Raw genomic sequence first — 10,671 nt, 5'->3', positions numbered from 1 at the left:
ACACACACACACACACACACACACACACACACACACACACACACACACACACACACACACACACACACACACACACACACCGTGCTTCTAAAAGCCTCACATACAAATCCACCCACTCAACACGTAACTATATACTGTATCAGGATTCAGCGCACAAAATGGGTCGGTTAAACACATACAATCATGCTAGCTTGACTGATGTACAATTTCCTCTCCCTAGTCCAGGGAGAAACAAAATCAGAGACTGAAAAGAACCCCTAAGCTGTAACTTTGCCCTGCTGCAAAACTAAAAGGTATTAAGGAGTCTTTTGAGTCCATTTCTTTGATAAACAAACCTTCTGGAGACATCAGATGTTAGCTTCAAAGGTAATGTAATGCAACCTCAAACAATACTGCTCATATGAGACACACAGGCAAGCAGTTAGACAGATGTGAATCAAAAAGGGGGCATAAAAGAGGTTCTATGAAAGAAAATCCCCTCAAGACCTAATCCACAAATACACAAAAGACACATTAATATGATAAAACATTTATAATCTGTCACATATCCTTCATATGTCAATATTAAGGATTCAAAAATTACTCTCTGACACTTGCTAGTGTCAAAACAAACAAGAAATAATACAAAAGAAATAAGAGCAAGGTCAGTCTATTATTGCAATGGCTCAGCAACACAGCAGGGCTGTGTGAACACAATGAAAACTTAAGTGAAATCAGATTCATTATTGTTATGAAATATCCCCAAGCTAGGTAACAAGGCATGACCTACATGGAGGCTAACCTTTTTAAACATGACAGCACTATGCTTTCTCTAAACTCAAAATTAGAAAGTGGGATATGTATCGTTAAGTGTGTCTGTTCAGAAGAATAGTGCCTCTGAAACAGGGAAGAGTGAAACTGGGGCACCGAGGAATGCCTCAAGGCTAAACCCCAGCTTCTGACTGGGCAGACATACATCAGGCTCTCACTCACAGCAGACTAACACCAGCTACGAAAGCAGGGCAGAGCCCGCAGCATGATAGGCAGCACCACCACCTCTTTCTGTCTCACTCCCCGTCATCCCTCCTCCCCTGCCAGAGCTGCTTCCCTTTGCCCAGCTGGTCTGTTTGTCACTGCTCCCATTAATCAGGGAAAGAGGAAAAGAGAAATGCAGCCCACAATCAGTTGCCCGCAGGGAATTAGTCCTGTGCACATTAGCCAGCCACACCGCCACCATGCACCAGGGGAATAGAGTAGACACACACAGACATACACACTGTAATACCAAACAAAGAAGCTGTCAGCCTTGCCATTGTACCCTTACCACAACCCACAATATGAGACTGATATTCAAAATACACAATCATTAAGTTTTAAATATTTTACTAAAAACATATCTTTATGACTGTACGTTTCAAGCTCAGGTGGCACCACTGTGCTGTCCCATATCAGCCTGCTTTTGATACACCGATGAGCATGGAGGGTGGGTAGGCAGATCCCAAAATGCAGCACACAAAGCCTGCCCTGACAAACTGGCCTCATACAATGGAGGAGTCAGCAGAGAGTTGAGGCCAGCCGTTCGAGCCTTTCCTGTTTGCAGAGATGAGCCAGCCAGAGGCACATATACATCAGAGGCCCCTCCACAGGCTGCTGATCCTGGCCTGAATGCCCTGCTGAATAGGACAGCAGAGGTCCTTTGTTGACCTGTAGCATCACATTCATCAAACACTCAAGCGGCCAGCATGCCCTCCACACATGGACGTAGACAATTTACTCTGTGCACAACACAATGGTACAAATTAAATGTTTTATTTAAAAAGGGATTATTTCTTTTCTTATTTTTGGACTGCTATTTTTAATCACATAACTGATTTCAAGTATAAGTTCATTGAAACGCATTATGTCATTGTTAATAGAATATGTATATCTAAATTGCTTTTCAGCTGCTAATACATAATATTCACACTCAAATTCCACCATATTTAAATACAGTCTACAGAATACTATATTTGTGCTGAATTTTGCCACAAAGTCTTACTCACATCAAGAATTTACACACATACCTCAAATCTTGGCCAATTTCATGAAAATCTAAAATTTTCAATTTTGTCATGAGGCAAAAAATGAGAAAAGTGGGTCCAACTATATCCATATATGGGCAACGAAAGAGCGCCTGTCTTGTAAACAATGTCCATTCTACATCTCATATCCAAATGAGTGCTTTATTATGTAAACTGAATTTTGGAAGTAAAGCATGCATCCTTATGCCTTAAATCATCTTCAACAGTGTCACACTGTGTTTTTTCAATGACTCTTCTATGAAGCAGTGCAGCATTAACACTTTGGCCCATCCAAAGCTTTAGTCTATTTATAATAGGACTACTTTTATCACTTTTTGATTCAGAATTACCACAGCATGGCCAAAGCAAGGCAGAGTGCATTTGGCTGGATGTCACAGTGGCAGCATCAATCTACAGGGCTGCCAGAACTCCAAATTAAAAACATCAGAGAATGAAATATGCATGCAGATCAAACTAATGCACCGTGGATTGGTTCTTGCCATTTTAAAACACACAAGTCCAAGCATAAGCACTGTCAGCATGCCTACAGATCTGCTTGTGTGTGTGGGGTGTGTGTATGTGTTGATATTGATGCATGGTTGATCAAAAGGGTCGCAAGAAGCAAAGCCAACTCAAGAATCTTTCCCACTTCATGGAAAATATAACATACAGTACCTCACACCAGTAAGACTATTCAATATATGCAAGAATAGGGACCTATATATAGGACCCCAGCAACACTCCTACATTTTCAGAAACTGTTCTCAAACCATCTGTTGATCGCCTCAGATCCTAATCCAACATCTAAAGTTTACGCACATGTGTGGAGGAGGTGTGTTTGACCTTAGCATCAGAGAGGTTTATATTTTTAGTCTTTTAATTTTCCTTTGGCTTCCTAGTGTCTGTCTACTGGAGTCTGATACAGTTTCTTTTATACCAGTGTAGCATGATAACAATTTGATAAAATATGTTAATCTGGTTGCCAGTTAACAGTAGAATAAAACAGGAAATATTGGGATAGACTGGAGGATAGCATGCCACAATAAAATCACCGGCCTGTTCTCTGTAGTGGTGGTGTAAAACAGCTGCTGCTCCAAGTAGCAATGAGTTCTGAGCATTCATTTTGCAAAGTGCAACCTCCGGTACGAAACATGTTCCCTAATCAAAAGGCAGACTTAAAGTACAGTGTTAACATGTTGTAGTTTCTGACTGTAATTTAAGAGATAACTGTCCCAAAAACAGTTAAATTGACAAACTGAAGACAATGAATGGTATTCACTGTGTTTAGAGGTAGTTATTTGCAAACAATTCCTTTCTGATGAGTATCCAAACAATCAAACACTGCCTGATCAAACTCAGAAATGTTAGAATTGGTTGACATAACTATATTGAACTGGGAGTGAGATATTGCACTTTCAGATTCCAGAGGGGATGTGCAACATTTTGTGATGCTGTGAAACACAAGTGCAGCAACTATTTCTGCCACTACATGTAAAGTCTGCCCCCACAAAAGGCAGATTTTTTTTTATCAAGAGCATACTCTAAACATAGCTTTAAAAGTGCATGAGGTTGAACACTGTAAATCTGTAAAATTTTAAAAACTGAGCATGTTTTCCAGATGGCTATGTGGCTATGTCCAGCTCCTGGCTGCTGTCATGTGCATCACTGTAGTGCCCTTATTCTTTCATCTTCTCTACTATTCTGACATTATTAAAAATAAAGGAGATGGGTAGATTGCCCTCTCCTTGAACTACTGTGCATTTAGCTGTGTTTGGGATTCCAACTTAGTGTGTTACGCAGTGTACTGCAGTTATCATACTGTAAATCTTAAGTGGTTTTGTAGCATTTGTACAGTAGGAGCAGTTCACAGAGTAAATGAGGTCCTCATTTTACTCATTTTATGTAGGCAGAACAATAGGGATTTAGTTAGCAGCAACAGTTCAGACAAAGAGGAGTGCAATTTGAGGTTGACCATTGCAATAGGCATGCTATAAAGTGCACGCTATACACATGTTTTTTAAACTACCCTGGAAAGCTATATAAAGGTGATTAAAACTAGTAATTGGCTACTGTTTAATTATAAATGCAAAAAAAATACATATTTTAAAAGATGCCATAACGATGCTGATGACCTACTTTTTTAAATTTCTGATAATAAACTGGTAATGAGTGAAAACCTCAGATGTATCTCAACAACGTCAGCTTTCCAGGAACAAACTTAAAACAGCATTAGTCTTACCCTAAGAAACCTGCCTCTTCAATTGTTTGTATTTTTTTTCATCAATGTCACTTTTTGGCCTCACAACTTAGGGCACACAGTCCAGCAGCATTGCTATCAGGGAGCTTACATCTGAAACAATCGTATATGAAAAATTGTATAAATACATGAGGGAAACAAGCACAATAACTACCAACACCAACCTTTCAGCTGTGCTTTGAGGTGCTGTAGTATACAGACATGACATTTTCAATGACAAATTGTACATCTGTAAGCAGCACTAGTTATGCAAGGTGTACACTGGGATAGTGATATGGTTCACTGCAGCACAATGAAAGTGTGAATGGCAGGAACTGAAAAAAAGCTTGCTCAAGGGAGATTTTGAGAATCAGCACTATGGGGGGCCCACATTCACAGACCCATTCCATTGTTGAATGCTGTTCATCGAGCCAGCCAGAGCCAGCTAACAGCCACATCTCACCCATCTATCATCACAACCTGACTGTCTCTCATCAAAAGGGTTCTACAGTTATTTCAACCTGTGACCATGAACACTATCACAGATCTCACTAGCACTTTTAGAGCCAAGAATGTTCAACAAGCATTCCATAAAAACTAGAATAAAATGACTGTTGGTGCATTTTATCTAGTCTGTTTTGGTAACTTCTTCCAGGGAACACTATGAAATATTAACTGGATTACTAAGCATAGTCGAATTACATACATCACAACAACACACAAAACTGATCATGCAAATACGTGCTCATCTTATAAAGCTGCATTAAAAAATCATTACATTTGAAAAAGACACTTTTTAAAATATGCTCTTCACAAGTTTATGGAGAACAGGCTTTAAATGCATCTGTATTGCTCCTCACAGGCAGATTCAGATTCAGTTTCCAATGTGTGTGTGTGTGTGTGTGTGTGTGTGTGTGTGTGTGTGTGTGTGTGTGTGTGTGTGTGTGTGTGTGTGTGTGTGTGTGTGTCCATACAAACTTGAGCAAACACAACTCGTGGCCGATATTGGAAGAAGGTGACTGGATAAGCCATGAAAGAGACATAACATAACAGCTGCCAATGGCTGATGAATTATTCCAGGTACACTGTACATTTTGATGCACAATGATTTTCCTCGTTATTACTCCATTTGGTGTTTAGGGATATGACAGCAGGCCACTGCAGCTAGATTTGAGCCTCAGCTTCAAAGGGATGTTGTTAATTATGAAGCAAATTGTATGCTACCTGCTTCAACTTTACACCTATAACTGCCTGCAGACAAAGCTGCATGAGCAACTTTTCAGCAAGGGGAAGAGTAAATTCATCATATCGCCCTCTGCTGGTACTATTCCAACCTTACTGAAACGCCTGACTGTGGGGAATTTTTTTCAAATGTAACAAATGTATTTAATGAAAGAATCGTTCATTAGGTGTCTTTAGAGTAACCAGATAGATTAGCTTTTACTTGGTAAATTGGCACCTACTGCACAATGAATGTAAAGCATTGTGGGCGGGTGATTCCGAAAAATAAATCAACAAAAACTCTTGACTTAGTACCTCCTGAATGCTGTGACAATGTTTTCAGTTCAACTACTGGTGATTTTATTGAAAATTCAGTCTAAACTTAATGTAAGTCATACAGTCTCCAAACAAATGTAGCAATGTGGATATGATGACCAAAAACAAAGTGACAATAGCCCTTAACATCCTAAAAAGAAAACATCTGAGCTACAGAATATCACAGCATATCCCCCTGCTAAATAACAACAAAATAAATGAAAATAATAGCTAATAGCTCTCTATTATGCAAACCCCATGAAGGAAATAAAAATAATCCAAGTGAGAAATTGCTAAGCAGGGGTGAGTTGCTTATGTAGATGTCTGTTTAAGTTAGATGTGCATCTATATTTGGAATCAACTGATATCATTTTATCAAATCTAGTCTTCGATATGTAGTCTCCTGGCCTCAAAAGGATGGAGGTAGTGTGGGGGGCTTTCTATCCCATCCTCTAGATGGCTGCAATTTCATTCATTCCATTCAGCTTGCAATCAGTGTGTAAATCAGTTAGTGAATATAAAGTGGGCTAAAAACCTGAGATGCGTTGTACTGAGAATCACTCGAATAGGATAGTAAGGGCGATTCTGTAATGTAGAGACCACAGACTTGGTTCAACAAAACAGCCATTGCTCTTACCAAAGTGTTCTTAAAAACAAACAAACAAACAAACAAACAAAAAAACACCAAACCATTCACTGACTTGCTGGTAGGTGTGCTAGCCAAGAACAGCAGTTAAATGGCATCTGTGCAGATGCTTTTTACTAATACAAGTTGGTCAATCCTTAGTATGTAAGAGGGGCTACCCACTTGGCAATAGTCAATATTATCCCCTCTACTACTGTGCAGTTTTGTCCAACATTGTCTCTTCCATTCGGTGTTTTTATGATTTCTGCATTAGATTTGAAGAAAATCATCAAAAAATATATTAAATCAGTCATCCTAGACTAGACTATTACCCTTCATCACAACAACTACTCTCAATCGTGAGTACAAAAACCTCAAATTTCAAATGGCTCATCAAAAACGATGAATTAATGAATAAACCTTCATTAATTTCAGTTCCTATGGACTGATGTCTCGGAGCCATGGAACATAGTTCCGCACGTGGTAGCCGGGAAATGTCAGCTCTCAGTATCTGCAGGATAACAGATATTGCCTTTAAGTGCTTGATGAGCATGTAGCACACTCGCACCTTTTAAGACAACTTCTTTTGTCACTCTCCTTTGTTTTCAATTATGTTTTGCTTGCAGGCCCACATTTTAACATACTTTTACCTGATGCATCCCTGCAATGACTCACAGTCTAGGCCAGGCACGCAGTATGAATCTCAGTCCTATCATCACATAACCACAGCTGACAATGTCGAAAGCAAAAACTGCATCTTTAACGTACAAGATGCCAGCATTATACCACGTCTTGGTACGACACCAATAATAACCTGGCTAGCAGGCAGGGAACAAGGTTCGGTTGTGTTAATGGCAGATGATGATTCAAAGATCCACAGGCTGGTTGTAATACAGAACACGCAGATAAAAATGTGGCTGCGTCTGACATCGATTCAAACAAAGGCAAGAAGACAGACACACAGAGACATGTTCTCAGTAACGACGGTTAGACGTAAGAGTCACATACACTTCACAACCATTGAGCTAACGCACCAAATTAAGCAGGCTAGGCTATGGGTTTATTTGAACCAGCATCTCTTTCACAGTTTCTGAAACGGCACAAGCTGCGATACAATAACGTTGTCTGTTTGGACAGCTAATAGCAGTGGTAAGCTAACAGCAGTCACCTGAATATTACAGACCCCCCTCTTTCATTAGCTTTGTTATTAGTAGGTAGCCTGCTGCTGGTGGAGAATGAGAAGAAGAAGAAGAAAAAAATCACGCTTACCCCTTATTTTGTCTTCTGTTATAGTGGCTGTCGATATTATTACTACCAGGTCTCTATGTGCGATATTTCAGCAGACATGAAAGATATCGTCCTTTGCTACCGGCGCGTGCGACTAAGCTAATTCGAATTTTAACGGTTAAAAATCCAGGTGACACAGATAATGTCTTTCCGTTAAATCCGCATCCTCGAAGATCTTTCCCTCCGCGCTGCTACCGGTGCAGCGCGTTACGAAACCAAACTAGCCTCTTTTTTTATTTTAATATCTAGCTTTCACACAAAACGGTCAGCGGGGAAGAAAATAACAGGCGATGAGAAGAGCCCGTTTGGGGCAGGTACGAGACGGATATCCGCAGCAGCTTCTTCCCCCCGCGGCCGAGCATCCGAGGGGCCGTCCGTACCTCACTCACTCCCGCTCCCTGTACTCCTGTTCAACAGGGAGAAGAAAGAAAAGTAGACGTGATGGTGGTGGTTAGGGGTGTGCGTGGGGGTGGGGGGTGGGGGGGCGTGGGGGTGGATGGATGTGTGTGGGTGGTGGGTGGGTGGGCGGGTGTTGACCCTTCACAGTCACGTGGGAAACACCATGCACATTTCCAGTATTCTCAACAATAACTGCATAACACTGAGAAGAAGATGCTCTGTCCTTGCCTCTGGTGCTGTCCCTGGTGCTAAAACTGAGAGCCCTCACATTCACATATCACTCCGTTTTGTATTTTAAGAAAGCTTTTGGAAATATAGCCTTGTAATCACTTGATGAATTCACTGAGGAAATTACAATCACAAATACTGGTATACTTGGATTCCCATCAATTTCATTGTCCATGGTAGTTTATTCATGTGCACAGTAACACTTAGCCTACTATATCCACGCACTGTACTACCAAATTACATTAGTGACCAATTAAACATGTCACTCATGTCAGCGTTTTTTATTGAGTCAAACCAAAAACCCATGAACGGCACAATCCTGATGTCTTTTTTGCAGCTTTTCCTACATTCATTTTAGAATTTCACCTCTGAGAGCTGCTGTTGCACTAAATTATTCCTGAGACACCATGCAGCACCTGGTTTTTGTGTGACATCAAGATCTGAGTTATTCATAAAGCCCTGGAAAGATCCTCATGCAAGAGACCCTCAAGACCAGGATGAATGTTTTCCCTTGTGTTTTTCTCCTTTGCACTGTATTGTAATGTGAGCACTGATTTGATGGGTTTTGCAGTTGGGTTAGAACTGATTCAGACTCTAGAGAGGAACTCATGTTGGTGGCCTGTAGACAGGCACCAAGGAAGGCACCCAGACTCCAACACCTAAATTATTTTTGTGCCTTTGTATTCTCCTGCTGCACTATGTCTGTCTCACAGGGTGTGTATATGTGAGTTTGGGTGTAGCTGAACCAACAAAGTGGTAGTGGTGAGGGCTTTATGGGATGATGGGTCTGGTAGGGAGGGCTGAGCAGTGTGGAAAATAGCATGCTACTCATTATAAGCAGTTAGTGGTAATGAAAAAGCTCTGCTGTGTTGTTAGTGTGGTTCCAGTATTTTGCATTTTTGCTGTGAACGTGTTATTGTAGTTGAAGTTTTCTGAGTGGGCAGGATCTTTTCAGCTGCAGCTATGGCATCAATGATTGCAACTGATTTGTAACATATTTGATCTAATTTGTCACTGCTCAAAAGATTTTAGGGCACTAAACACCTGATTCAATAGACTTATTTCAGTGGGGCTGATGAGCGGGTGAACTAAGGTAAAGGAAGGTTTAACTGGTTTAAACAAAACTTGTAACCCTCAAGCGTACAGTTAGTCAAGGTCATGAATCAGTAAGCACGCAGATCTCTGGTTTGGATTTAAGTACTTATTCAAGCCATATCAGCTAGATTTATGAAGCGAAAATGTACTGTGTGAGCTTGACAACAGAAACTCAAAGAAAATGTGGGCATGTCTCTGCTCAGCTCACATAAAACGACAAACAAACTACAACCAGCTCAATTCCAAACATTAAAAACACCCAAAAGGTGAAAGATAACTATTGCTATTATACTATATAAACCTAATTCCAAAAACCCTGGGACACATATAAAGCATATATAAAATCAGCGTGAATTGTGTTCACCATCAACAGTTTTACGAAGTGTTCCTGAGCCCATGTGTTAATATCCTTTATAAAACCATGTGTTCACAAAGTGGTGAACTTTGCTCCATCCTCGCTTGTGAATGACTGAACCTTTTGAGGATGACCCTTTCATAGCCAATCATGATACTATCACCTGTTACCACTGAACCTGTTTACCTGTGGAATGTTCCAGACAGGTGTTTTTGGAGCATTCCACAACATTCCCAGTCTTGAGCTGCTTGTTTGAAACTTGTTGCTGGCATCAATATATTTACAAAAATCAGTGACGTTGATGAGGTCAAACTTTAAATATATTGTCTTTGTACTGTTTTGAATTGAGTACATGTAAAAAAAAGATTACCATATGATCACATTCTGTTTTATCTATGTTTATCCATAGCATCCCAAGTTTTTTGGAATGTTAGCATAAACACATTTTGTTGCTATGATAACAATACTCATTTGTATATTTCAGTTATTTGCTGGTACCTATGATGATACACTTGACTGTGACTCTTATTCTTCCGTACATTAATCTTATATTTACCTCATTTAGTCTTCAGTGAGACTTATTTGAATTCATAAATGACCTTTTGTTCTTCTCACCATCTTGTTGTTTTATCTAAAATTGTTTTATTGGCAGCCTCTAAAGCATGACAGTACAAAAAGCCTCTTATAGCTGTTCTTATCATCTGAGTAATACAAATTAACAATCTATACTTTTTTAAAAGACCTTACATTGACATCGGTCTGGCACAACCACTCCTTTTTAAAACTAGAAAAACTTAAGTTCAGGTGAATTTAAATTTTACTTCCTAAAGGGTTAGACACACCAGGCTCTCTGTCCAGATGCTGTACAGTG

General features: G+C 40.0%; 1 protein-coding gene across 3 annotated transcripts in view; it reads right to left on the bottom strand.

Moving 5' to 3' along the window:
- sptbn2 (spectrin, beta, non-erythrocytic 2) overlaps window positions 1-8,155 on the bottom strand; it is a 50,483-nt gene extending 42,328 nt beyond the window's left edge. For all 3 annotated transcript variants that reach the window (XM_070983874.1, XM_070983875.1, XM_070983877.1), the window contains exon 1: window positions 7,706-8,155. The gene's annotated coding sequence lies outside the window, so the exon portion shown is untranslated. The remainder of the gene's footprint in view (window positions 1-7,705) is intronic.
- Between the last annotated feature and the right edge of the window lie 2,516 nt (window positions 8,156-10,671).

The sequence above is a fragment of the Chaetodon trifascialis genome, chromosome 16 (assembly GCF_039877785.1).
Source record: "Chaetodon trifascialis isolate fChaTrf1 chromosome 16, fChaTrf1.hap1, whole genome shotgun sequence".
NCBI classification, from domain to species: Eukaryota; Metazoa; Chordata; class Actinopteri; order Chaetodontiformes; family Chaetodontidae; genus Chaetodon; species Chaetodon trifascialis.
The sequence above is the reverse complement of the archived record's forward strand: the minus strand, read 5'-3'. Positions and strand labels throughout refer to the sequence as shown.